Raw genomic sequence first — 14078 nt, forward strand, 5'->3', positions numbered from 1 at the left:
CTTGGGACTATTCAGATCTGAAAGTTTATGACAAAAGTATCATTCAGCACACCATTCCTATTAAGCCCGATCATAAGCCATTTCGCCAGAAATTGAGGAGAATCAATCCCAAGTTGCTGCCATTGATTGAAAAAGAGGTAAATAGACTTTATAAGTCTGGAATCATAGTCCCAATTCAGTTTTCTGAATGGATGTCTAATCTAGTACCTGTGAGAAAGAAGACCAGGGAAATTCGTCTATGTATTGATTTCAGAAATCTCAACAAGGTGTCCTTGAAAGACAACTATCCCTTGCCCAAGATGGATCACATACTACAGAGGGTGGTTGGATCCTCTAGGATGTCATTGTTAGATGGATACTCTGGATACAATCAAATTCTAGTACACAAGGACGATCAGCTCAAGACAACCTTCACAACGCCATGGGGTACATTCATGTATGCCAAGATGCCTTTTGGGTTGAAGAATGCAGGAGCTACTTTTCAACGGGATATGGACATAGCTTTTGCAAATGAAAAAGATGTATTTCTAGTTATCTATCTAGATGATCTTACAGTGTTTTCAAAATCTGATGAAGATCATTTGCATCACTTAAGGATTGTTTTTTAGAAATGCAAAAAATTTGACATATCACTTAACCCAAAGAAGAGTTTGTTTGCCATGGAAGAAGGTAAGCTACTAGGACACATCATCTCTAAAGATGGCATCCGCATTGATCCTGCAAGAGTGGAGGCCATTCAGCAACTAGACTTCCCCATGAACAAGAAAGAGATTCAGTCTTTCAATGGGAAAATTAATTTTTTGAGAAGATTTATTCCTAATCTAGCTGAGCACTTGAAAGAAATGACAAACATGTTAAAGAAGGACAGCGAGGTAAAGTGCTCTTTGGAGGCTAAGAAATCATTTCATGTTGTAAAGTTTGCATTATCTACTGCTCCTATTTTGATTAGCCCAGATTATACTTTAGATTCATCATCTTTTCTTTTGCTTCTGAGCATATGTTAGCAACAATCCTAATGCAGAAGAAATATCAAAAAAATGAGCAGCCTATAGCATTTTTCAGTCACACTATAAGAGATGCAGCACTGAGATACAATATCATTGAGAAGCAGGCATTGGCATTGGTAAAATCCCTCAAGGATTTCCGAGTTTATATTCTACATTCTCATACCATTGCTTATGTTCCTACTACAGCAGCAAGAGAAATTCTTGTGCGGACAAATCCCAAAGGCAGAAGAGGAAAGTGGATTGCAGCCATGTTGGAGTATGACTTGGAGATAAAGCCTACAAAGCTCATCAAAGGACAGGGGTTAGCCAAACTCATGGCCGAATCAAATCTACATGCACTAGATATCAATTTGATTGCTGCACTGTCTGAAGAACAAGAAGAAGATGACCCTTTCATGCAGGTGTTCGATATTGTTATATACCTAAGGGGGATAATATGGGGTACCAAGGGAGGTACCCAAGGTAATAATGTAATAATGGGATGGGCCATAGTAATAAATAAGGTGGTTAACCCATATAATGTAAGGGACCACAAGTAGTTAGTAATAATGTAATGGGCCCATGGTATTAGTTTGATGGTATGAGGGAACCATGGTAATGACCCATGGTATTGTATGTATGAGGCTATATAGAGGCTAGAGACTCCATGTTAAGGAAGAAGTCAAGGATTATTGTATGAACAAGCATATGGCTTGTGGAGTGTTCTCCTTCCTTAAGGAGTGAATGTATGGTGTTGCCCTACCTTAAGGGTTTGATCAATAAAGAATCATTTCATATTATTCTTGGGTTTATTTTCATTGTCTTATATTTTCATATTATATCTATAATATTTTCGGGTTAGATCTATAACATATATGTTCATGTCCTCACCATGGTATTCCAACATTGTCTCTGTCTCGTAGAACTTGAATCCCCCTCCGGAAGTCCCCAAAAGTAAAGCTAGATCACTGAAGTCTGAAACTAAAAGCTTCAAAATATTGTATTCAAGATGGTGTTTTATTTTGGAAAGATCCTGGAGGTGTGCTACTGAATTGTTTGTTAGAAAATAAAGCTAAAGATGTAATGAAGGATTTTCATACAGGAGATTGTGGCGGTCATCACTTTTGGAAAACTACAGCAAATAAGATCTTAAGAGCTGGCTTCTATTGGCCCACCCTCTTTTCCGATGCATACAAAACAGTCATGAGCTGCCATGAATGTCAAATTTTTCAAGGAAAGAGGAAACTTTTGCCATTACCACTACAGCCCATTTTAATTTCAGCTCCTTTCTAGCAATGGGGTCTTGATTTCATTGGCGAAATCCATCTTTCATCTTCAGCACAAGATAAATGGATATTAACAGCGACCGACTACTTTACAAAAGTGGATTGAAGCTATCCCAACTAGGCAAGCTACTGATTCTGTCATCATTCAATTCCTGGAGTCTAATATTTTGTCTAGATTTGGCTGCCCACAGAAAATAATTACAGACAATGTTGCTGCTTTCAAATCAAAAAGAATGGTGGACTTCTGTGCCAAATATCATATTGTGCTAGGACATTCTACTGCTTATCATCCGCAAGGGAATGGTCTTGCCGAATCTTCCAATAAATCCTTGGTTAATATCATCAAGAAGGTCCTAGAGGTAAACAAGAAGAATTGGTATGAAAAACTCATCAATGCCTTGTAGGCGGACAGGGTCAGCACTAAAAAATCAATAGGTATGTCTCCTTTTCAACTGGTATGTGGAGTTGATACAGTATTTGCTTCATCTCTTGTTGTCCCAGTAATGAAAATTCTACAAGAATTGGATAGTGAAACTAATGACATACAAAGGAGGATAAATCAGATGATTCATTTACAGCAGACAAGAGAAGAGGTTTTTTAGAACACATCCAAACTCTAGGAAAACATTAAAAAGATTTATGACCGCAAAACCAAGGAAGACAATTTCAATCTGGGAAATATGGTTCTTCAGTGGGATGCTAGAAATGAAGAAAAAGGCAAACATGGTAAGTTTGAAAACTTATGGAAGGGGCCCTACAGAATTTCTACCTTCAAAGGAAAGAATGCTTTCCTGTTGGAAGAAATGGACGGAAGAGATTATTCAGGAGGGGTGACCAATGGTAGGCTTCTCAAGCACTACTATGTCTAAAAAGTCCTAAAAATTCATCAGCATTGTACATACCGATGTGTATTTTACTTCCAACATTTTAGATGGCTAATATAGGAGTTTGAAACCCGAAGTGAAGGCCCTAAGGCTCTTTAAGTCAGCACTGTTTTCATTTTTATTTTTCAGTTTTTTTGTCGTGTTGAAAGGTTAGTTAGTTTTAAGTCAAAAGTCTGTTTTTATGCATGTTGACTCCATTGCCCAATGAATAAGGCTACTTGGTCTACGGTGTTCTTGACACCTCCAAGGAGCTGCCATCCCCAGTTGGAGCCAATGTTAGTGTCAATCTTGTTAGCCTGTCACTTGGATCAAATATGCTTTTACTATGTTTTTTCCAGACTTTCAAAATCAAATTTTTTATGTTACTAGGTTTACACAACAAAATTTGGTCATTGTTTGGTCAGTCTAAAGATGAAGTCACTCTTTGGAAATTCACTCATGTTGGTCACCTATCACACTTTATGGAGGTGTCACAATAAAAATGGGTCAGTCATCATCATCATTCCATTTGGTCTTAGGTCATCCATTAGGTCGCTAGGGTTTCCAAGGTCCATCATTTTCATGAATAAAACCAATAGTGAATAAAACATGACAAAGAACTTTTGGGAGTTGATTTTGAATTTTCACACACTCCTCATACTCTCATGTTCCAAAAGTTCCAGAAAAAGAAGCTCCAGCACTCAGGAAAGTAAAGGACATCTCAAGTTTTCAATGGTAAAGGTAACTCTGTTTTCATAAAGTGAAAAATCAATTTTTAAAGGAGGGTGGGTCCCATTTCTTTTTGAAAAAGTGAAGAAACTTTCCCTATATAAACTAAAAAGCCCCCAAACTCCTTCATTCACCTCCTATTCACTCTTTGTTATCAAGCTATCCCGTCCAAGAGAGCAAAAAAGTCATTTTCCTAGGTGAAATTAGCAAAAAAATTCAAGCACTACGCTCAAGAACACTGCGCTGCGCGCAGAACAAAGTGCCCCAAAATCCTTCAAAACTCTCCCAAATTTCATTTTTTCACTTGCAAGCTTGATTTTATTGACTTCTAAGCTAAGGAACAAGTACACCATCATCATCCCTCTTTTGCTTTTCCAATTTCATCTCATGTCAATGATTCTTCAAGTTTGGGTTTGTAGCAAAATTTGCATGGGAAATGATAGGATGAAAATGGCCATCATTATTTTTTATTTCTAAAACATGTAAAATGATATCCTACACCTGCATACATGTTTAATGAGCCATTTTAACCATTTTACCCACCTCAAAACAAAGTTTTAACACTCAAAAAGCAAAACCCTAGCTCATTCCTAGAGGTTTTTGGGCAAGTTCCATTATAAACCCTGTTGTTTCCCCCTGCAAGCAAATCATCCTTCCATTGTTTCTCCACTCATTTTCATCATCTTTCAAAGTCCTTTCACCTTTCCCAAGATCCCTCCGTCATTTTGTCAAAAAATCACCTTCATATCACTTCATTTCCATTCACACCTCACATTTTATTTTTCGCTACCTGCTGCTAGGGTTGTATCATCATGGAGGCAGAATCTTTGCCAGAAAGAAAAAGACAACATAAAGGAGGGAAGATCCTCAGATATGAACCATCAGACTGCAATACAACCAACTCCTATCCTTTCATCAAACAATGCTTTGAGGATGTCCATTACGTGGAATTTCGCAAAAGGGTGAGGGAGGTGGGATTTCATGAGCAATTAATAGATTGGGTGGCAACTCAACTGAAAGGAGAAATTGTTGTCATTGCTAGTGTTGAGTTCAATTTTTCAATGGCTTCCATCTCAATTACCATTGGGTTACCGAACAATGGCAAATATTGGTTCAAAGGAATGAGCCTAGATCTTGAATACTACAAGCCTTTCTTAAAGACGCCATACAGAGAAACACATACTCACCTCATGCCTTTCAGATATTTATTGGAGAAATACGCCCCTTTGATGAAAACTGTCATGAGATTCTTCACTTGTGAAGGTAGATTCTCCAAGTTGTATGCCTATCATATTCGCCTCCTGATGCATTTCACCTCTCAAAATCCACTCAACATGTGTAATTATCTATTCAGGAGCATTTCCAAAATGTCTGAAAAAATACAATTAAAGGACAAAGAGCACTCCCCAAGCTTGTTCCATCACAGTCTCATCAAAACCATTGTCCTTCACCAGCTGGCAGAGAAAGGTATGGCTTGGGAAGCCTTTTTGGAAGCAGCCTTGAAATGGCATGAGAAAAATGCAGCATCTCAGTCTCCTAGTGCACCAAAACAACAAACAAAGGTGGGATCATCTAGCAAAACAGTGGAGAAGACTCAACTACCCAAACCTGAGGTGAATAAAGTGTATAAGAAAGGGTAGAGGCTTGTGTTTTCTTCTCACAGAGAGAAAGGGGCCAAGCCTTCTTCATCAACAAAGCAGGAACCGGCATCAAAAGAGAAAGCCACAGTTGAGCATGAGTTTGAACTAGTTGATCCAGAGACTGAGGATCAAACTTCAAAGAGCAAAATATGTCATGACTCATATCATTCCTTGAACAGGAAAACAGTCAACTCAAAGCAAAGGAGTTGATCCTAGAAAAGGAAAAAGCCAAGTTATTGCAGCAAGTTGGCAAAGGTAAGGAGATCATGGAATCAAGCGAGCCTGAAGCATCAAAAGGGAGAGGAAAAAGGAAAAAACCAAGAATAAGAGGCCTCAAGAAAGCTTTGCAAGAAGAGCAAGAACAAATTCTGCTCAATGAGGACGTTGACCTAGAAGATAGGATTGCCCTAAAGGTTCATCAAAATAAGGAATATTGGCTAAATAGGGTAAATGAACACCTAGAGAAGCTCCTTGAGAAGGCAAACAGGGATAATCAGTTGCTCAGACACATGGCTCACCACTATCAAGCTCAAAACATGATCGCCAATGTCAACGTAAAGCAACTTGAGAACAAGCTCAAGGAGGCCAAAAAAGACCCAAAGGATGAAAGGAACTTAGAGATGCTTGTTGAAGCATCAATGAAGCTATAACAAACATGTTTTTACACCTTCCCTCCAATTTTGAGCAGATTCTAATCACTTTGAGTTTTTTGAGAAATTTTGGTCCAAATTCAGAAATTCAGCTGCTCTAGGCGCTGTGATTTTTCCTCAGGCCTCCATTTGAGGAAATGTCTACATTTTTAGAAAGCTCTTGCCATCCTCTAAAAACCCATTTGCTCAGATTTTGCAGAGGTGGCTCATTTTTGAAGAAAAAGGCAAAAAAGTGACAAAAAAAATAGCATTTTGGACCATTTTTTGACAGGTGCTGCGCTTCTGGAGTGGACTTGGGAGAATGGATTTTTGAAAGCCTTCCCATGGTCCAAATTCAAAAATTCAAACTGTTCTGGAAACTAGACTTGAAGGGCTAGTTGACCATTCTCTCAGTGTTGCATTTTGACCCCTGGAAGGCACCTAAAAATCAGCTCAAAGTCGGCGCTGTGCTTCTGCACTTTTCTATGTTTCAAATTGTAAATTACACTGTGTAAATTTCTAGTTTCTAGTTTGACTTAGTCAAAGTCAAGATTCTCTATGTAATGGCACTAGTTTCGAGGCTAGGTGATGTAGGCATGAATAAATGTACATCATAGGTAGTTTTATTAGGCCTCATAAAAGACACAAACTCCTAAACAAACTCTCCATGAAGTGTTTGAGTTTCACCTTCTCACTCTCACCTGTTGGTTGAGAGAATATTGGAGTCAGTTCCTCCACCAAGGAATTTGACTCCTGAAAGTGGGCAAGTGGTCTAGGAGAGTCTATATGTATCATTTCTCCTCGGGAGAAGACGGTTGAACTTTTTGTGAAGGAAGCTTGCATGTAATCATCTTTTTAGCTAATACAGAGACAGGTTGCAGCTATTTTCAAGGAACTCTAGCCCAGTGAGTTCATGGTGCTTGTACTTCATTCTTTTTGTTTTCTAATGGTCTAAACATCTTTATCTACATTATATTTCTTCTTTCTATGAATGCCTTACAATAAAATACACAGAATTCTTGTTTTTCAAGCTCTATTATCTGGTTTTCATAGTTATGTGTATGTCTTCCTAAGCTAATGAAATCATGTTTATTTATGCTCATTATTTTCTTTCACACTATATCCTCTATACTACACTAACAATACTCAAAATACACCATGGCTTTTGATATCTAGCTCCTTCTCATATTTGCTCTTGCACTCCTACAGCCTAGACCTATTTGTGGCTCCAAACCCTAAGTTCAACAAACCCTAAAAACAAAATTTTCACAAACAAATACACATATCTAGCCTAAAATTCATTTGCTTTAAAGTCATATCACTGATAAGAGACTTAGAGAGATCCCTCTCATGCTCAGTAGGGCTAGCTATTGAGCTGAAGTGGTTTGAGGTTACCCTTCTCGATTTCCTTTTCAGCCTAGGAGATTGTAAGGACTAACACTTCTAACCACAGGCTGAAGAAAATCTGCTCCTACCTTAGACCGAAGTGCTCCTCCCGTAGGCCGAGATCTGTGGTAAAAAGGCCAAGTTCTTGTGCTAGAAATGGAGGAAAAAATCAGTGTCACGGAGTGGCCAAGATCTGCTTCAATGATAGCTCAATTTCTGTTCCAGAACCTGATCAAAAACTTCTGATAACCTTTACCCCATAATAGAGATATAAAACAAAAACTTGCTTCTTCAATTCACTTCAAGGTTCATGAGATACGAACCTGTTTACTCTTCTTCCTCAGACCCAAACTTGTCTGCTGCTTCCTTGACCAAATTGAGGTAGTTGAATGGAGGAGAGGAATCTCCTATTTATACTGATCAAGACACTTCAATCAGGGCCAACTTGGACAGGGGTCAAACAAGTAGGGTTTGTCTTAAAAAATTATTTTTTCCTCAATGGATAGGAATTAGGGGGCATGCAATAGCTTGTTGGAAAGGGCTTAAAGGATCTTTAAGTCTGTGCTACTCTCCCCTTTAGTTGGTCATCCTTTGACATCAATAACAATAATTTTCTCAACAATCTCCCCCTTTGTTATTGATGGCAACAATCTCCTCACATGCTACTCCCCCTAACATGGTGTTGCTCCCCCTGTCATGTTTTCCCCATTTGATATCAATTACAAAGGGATGCTCTACTAGGATGCAAGAGAGATGACCCCCATCTTTTGACGAAATATTCAACTGATTCTCAAGGTAGGGGTTTTATGAAAATGTCTGCACAATCTGTTCTTTAGTGTTGACATATTCCATTATGATGTTCTGCTTTGCAACTTGTTCTTGGAGAAAGTGGTACTTGATTGGAATATGTTTTGTCTTTGAATGCATGAATGGATTTTTTGAGAGACTGATTGCACTGATATTGTCACAATAGATGGCGATACACTGACTTGTTTCTATTTTGACATCCTTCAAGGCTTCCTTCATCCATAGGATTTGTATACAATAGTTTGTTGTTGCTATATACTCGACCTCAACTGTGTAAAGAGATATGTATATTATAGATGATTGTTACTTTCTTAGCCAAGATACAAGACAGTGTGCTAAGAAGAATGAATTCCCACTGGTGCTCTTTCAATCATCAATGCTTCTTGTGCAGTCTGCATCGGTATATGTTGTCAAGAAAAGATTTGTGCTCTTAGGGTACCTTACTCCAAAATCAAGAGTGCCTTTCAGATATTTGAGTATTCTTTTTATAGTTAACATGTGATATTCTTTAGGGTCTTACTAGCATCTTGCCACCATACCTATTGCATGCATGATGTCTGGCCATGAAGTTGTCAGATATAAAAGACCTCCAATCATTGATCTATGGAGAGTTGCATGTACTAAAGGAGATTCATCATCCTTACTCAGCTTGCAACTTGTAATCATAGCGGTGCTTACAACAACACATTCTTCCATCCCAAATTGCTTAAGCATTTCCTTGAAGAATCATTGACATTTCTTGGGCAAATTTGTGACTCATTTCATCATTGTTGTTGCAAAAAATTAGATCATCCACGTATACCAGTGTGACTAGCAGATTGTCTTCATCCATCTTCATGTAAAGGTTGCTTCTTGCAGCTCCTCTCTTGAGCCCTTGTTGTTGAATATAATGATCAAGTCTAGCATACCAAACTCGTGGAGCTTGTTTTAATCCATACAACGCCTTCTTCAATTTGCATATGAATTCATTATTTTCTGATAAGTAAAACCCCTCTGGTTGTTCCATGTGTACTTCTTTAAAGTCACCATTTAGAAAGGTTGAATTCACATCCATTTGATATACTTTAAAGCCTTGTGAACAAGCAAATGCCAAAAACATCCTTATAGACTCTAGCTTGGCAACAAGAGTTGTATACCCCTTCAAAGTCTCTAAAAAGTCAATACCTTCAATTTGAGTACACCCCTTGCACGCCAATATTGCCTTGTTTCTAACGACTTGTTCATCTTCATTCATTTTGTTCTTGAACACCCACTTAGTTCCTATGACATTCTTATCTTTTGGACATAGTAAATTGTAATACTTCCCATGTTCCATTTTTTTCAATTTGATTCATCTCCTCTTCCACTATTTTTATCCAGTGTGGATCCTTTCTTGCTTGATCCTTTGGTTCTATTTGGGATAGCAGAGCGATATCACTCCTTTTTGGTGTGTTAGTCATCCTCTTTGTTTGTATACCTATGTCCATATCTTCGATAACCTGGTCCTCTGGATGGTGTTTTTGGACAAACTTGAAGGTTGTCTTGGATGGTGTTTGAGTTGGTTCTTCCTTTTTGTCTGCTTGTTCCTCCTCATCTTCTTCATTTGATGGTTCTACTTCTTTTTTCTAGAAGCGCCTCATCTATCTTTACATCAATGCTTTCTACCACCTTCTGTAGACGATTGTTGTAGCATTTGTAGGCCTTGCTTCTTAAGGAGTATCCAAGAAATATTCCTTCGTCAACACAAGAATCAAACTTGCCTAGAGATTTGTCATTAATCTTTATAAAGCATTTGCTTCCAAATATTTTGAAGTGTTTTACAAAAGCAGGCTTTCCTCTCCAAAGTTCATTGGAGTTTTGTCATTGTCTACCCGGAGCTAAAAGCCCTGTTCATAATGTATCCTGCTGCCCCAACTGCCTCTAGTGCTTCTAACTTTTGCTTAATGAAAAATACCCAAGTCATTCTAGTATAATCATCTATGAATAACAAAAAGTACCTTTCTCCTTGCAGTGGTGGAGTTCTGGATGGGCCGCATAGATCTATATGAACGATTTCCAAAGGAATTCATGTTGAGCATTCCTTTGATTTGCAACTGGACCTAGTTTGCTTTCCATGTTGACAAGGTACACAAACAACATTTGTTGGTTCTAGGACTTTGGAGATATCTCTTACTGCTTGAGTTTTATTGATCTTCACCAGTTGTCAAAGCTTATATGTCTGCCACAACCAACTTTCATCTAATTGACGCATGAAACATTTTTCTTTTTGAATTTCACTGAGAATGTATACATTATTTGTCATTCTTACCCATTTTTCCTACTAGTCTTTCTGAAGATTATCTCCTTATTTCATAGTCCTAAGCACGGAAAATGAGATCATGTCCTAGATCGTATATTTGACTAACACTTAGAAGATTATGCCTGAGGCCTTCAACATACAACACATTTTGTGCTTTGCCCTTTCCCTTGTCAAGAATCACTATGCCTACTCCAATAATTTCAACAAATCCATTATCTCCAAAGGTCACATTTCCATCCTTTTCTTTGCCTAATGAGATGAACTTTTTCTTGTCACTTGTCATGTGCCTACAACATCCATTATCTACAAACCATTGACTTTCATTGTTCTAGGCATACATAAAGAGACTACATGTCTCAAGAGCAAATTCTTCAGACTTCTTTCTCCAAATTATTTCTCTTGGCTTTAATGGACAATTTTGTTCTTCATGACCTAGATTGTTGCATTTATAACATTCTAGGCTAGGAGCAAAGGAATTATAGGTTTTGACTTGATCATGCCTCTTGATGTCAACAATCTTATTTTAGTGATTAGCCCTATATGCCTTGCAATGTTTTGCTTGATGACCAAAATTTTTACAATAGAAACAATTGCCAATGAAAATGGTTTGATAAGTATTGGTGTAGTCTTGCCTTGATGAAACATTCCTTTTGCGGAGGCACTGCTTCTCATCTCTTGGATGAACTTTGTTTTCTATAGAATTATTGAGATGAGGTCCTTTAATGACATCAACAAAACTTCTAGGATTTTCTTTATGATGACCACTAGTGTCTCCTTTAGAATTAGAGGGTTCTCTAGTATACCCAAGTCCAGATTTATCATGTGGTGGCCTTTGAGAGCTAAGAATGACATCCAAGGTTTGAGAACTCTTCAAATGCTTGTTGCCTTTGTCCAACTCTCTTTTTAAAGATGCTACCTAGTGTGATGCTCAAACATAGAACTACCTGTATGCATGTCATATGATACCCACCAGCTGCCCTCACTTCAAAGACTTCAAATTCTTGGGTAGGGATGCCTCTCCTTGCCACTATGGCTGCATCAATGAAGTTGTATGTTGCTCCACCATCAATAAAATGGTATGATCCATTGCCCTCATATAGCACCCTTGATTTTGAAGGTGTGATATTTAGGGACTCTTGAGAGTGTGGCGATAGTACCTCCAATTCTCAAATGTGGCTTCTTAGCCTCTTTCAGGGATGGTGCTTCTTCAAAAATGCTAGGCTCCTTGCTTGGTGTTTGTGTTGTATCACTCTCATTGTCGCTATCGAGCAATACTTCAATGTAGTGAATCTTTCCCTTTCCCAAACATCGATGACCAAGTTCCCATGGCTCTTTACAAGTGAAACAAAGCTTCTTTCTTCTAAGCTCATTTTGAGCTTCTTCATCCAACTGATCCTTCTTAGTTTCGTTGTTCAAAGATGTCCTCTTGCCCTTATCTTTTGGAGGGACTTGTGGTATGGGTGGAGTCTTCACTTTTGGTGTTGCACCTCCCATATCTTGAGTCTTGGTGATGGCCTCCTATAATGTGGTAGGTTTGAAGGCCTTGACCCATCCGTGTAATGGTTCAGCTAGACCTTCTATGAAGAGCATGACCCGCCTCTACTCCAAGAGGTTTGTCACCATGATTATTGTCCATTCAAATTCTACAATGTACTCATGCGGTGTCCCTGTTTGTTTTATTTGTGCCAATTCTCTAAAATGTATATCAGGATCCTTTTGATCAAAATGTTCTATCAACCTTTGGGTGAAGTCCATATAAGATGTTATGCTGGAGTGTCCCAAGGTGACCAGTCCATGGTACCACCATTCATGCGCTAATGTTGTATCAACCTTCAGGTGAAGTCCATATAAGATGTTATGCTGGAGTGTCCCAAGGTGACCAGTCCATGGTACCACCATTCATGCGCTTCCCCTTCCAAATGTAAAGTGGAAAATTGGATAGTGTCTGCTTCCTGCATGGGATTAAGTCAAAAATAGGTGTCCAACTTTTGTACCCAAGCCCTTGCTGAGCATTTTGATGACCCATCAAAAGAGGGGATGGGCAACTTTCCTACCTTGCGCATCAAATCCTGATTTCGTTGTTCCCTGGGTCTATTTTGGTATTTGATGTTGTTGTATTCTCGGAAAGATATGGTTGCTCGTGTATTTTCTTCTAGTGTTGCATACTCCCAAAAGTACTCATTAAAGAGTCCATCCTATTTTGCTGCTCCTTAGGTTGCGGCTAACTGATTGTCCAAAAACTGAGGAAGTAAGGGTCTATGGTTACTTCCATTGGTTGCCCTGGCATTAGACTATGCAAAAGTATTGATGGGGCCAGGATTATGGCTATTGCTCCCTTCAATACTAGTCTTGTTACCAACATTCAAACCATTAGTCATATTATTACCAAGATCGTTTATGGCCTATATCAGCTGTGTCATTTGCTGCTATCCCTATTGTTGCCCTTGTATTAACAAATTAGTTATTTTTGACTGCCCATGAATTAGCACATGTAAGATATTATTGAGATCTGTTCCTCCTTGTTCTTCCCTATCCCCCATAGTTGTACTACGGTTAATTTTTTTCTTTCTGACTATAACATTACTTGTATCCCCTAGAAGCATACAAGACTCACACACTCACAAGCTGGCAAGATGCACAACTCAGATACAACTGTAGTGTCCTAGGGTAATTTTAGCCCTTAGGGTTTGACATTGGCTAGGGTTTTTCCAAAATAGTTCAAAACAACTATGTAACAACAATGCACATCAATTCAACAATAGGTATTCTTCTATGTATTCATGCATATAAAAAACCTCCAAAGAAATATGATTCTCCAATCAAAACACAACAATTAGGGCTAACTGCGCAAATAAGATAAATTATGTCCAACCAGTAATCCACCACTAATTTGTAATTGTCATAATTAATAAACCAATATCCCACTGTCACTAGGTTACACAGTCCAATTCCAACAGTTATATGATTCTTTAGTAAAACCATAACAAGTTAGGGTTGGTTTCCCACAAACAAACAAAACATTTCCTCCAATATATAATGTCAAAATTCAAGGGTGTTGAAACCAAATCAGTGTTGCTTCAACTAGCTACAAAACATTAGTCTTACTAAGAATTTTGTTCGCTGATAAAACTACTTCCATAGGGACTTTGAGCCCCCTACTACCTTCGACGGTCCATAACCAACTTCTATAGTGACTTCGTGGTCCACAAACTTGAAATAGGGTTCACTGTGCTAAATAGAAAATTCAACCCTCTTGCAGCCCTGCATCCGCCTGCAGTCTTGTGACTACGGCCTTGCAGCTGCCTGCAGTCTTGTGACTGCGGCCCTACAACCTACAATCTAGTCTGTGGCTCTGTTTTGCAGTCTATAGCCGAGAATTTGCTTAACACTTTGTTGCTTCAAACCCTCAATTCACACCAAATAATTTATCAAGGTTTTTCCCTAAACAAGAGATCTTCCACTGCTCCTTGGATA

This window comes from Pinus tabuliformis, chromosome 1_1 (assembly GCF_031772625.1).
Source record: "Pinus tabuliformis cultivar Carrire ecotype Pingquan chromosome 1_1, CPIR1, whole genome shotgun sequence".
Taxonomy (NCBI): Eukaryota; Viridiplantae; Streptophyta; class Pinopsida; order Pinales; family Pinaceae; genus Pinus; species Pinus tabuliformis.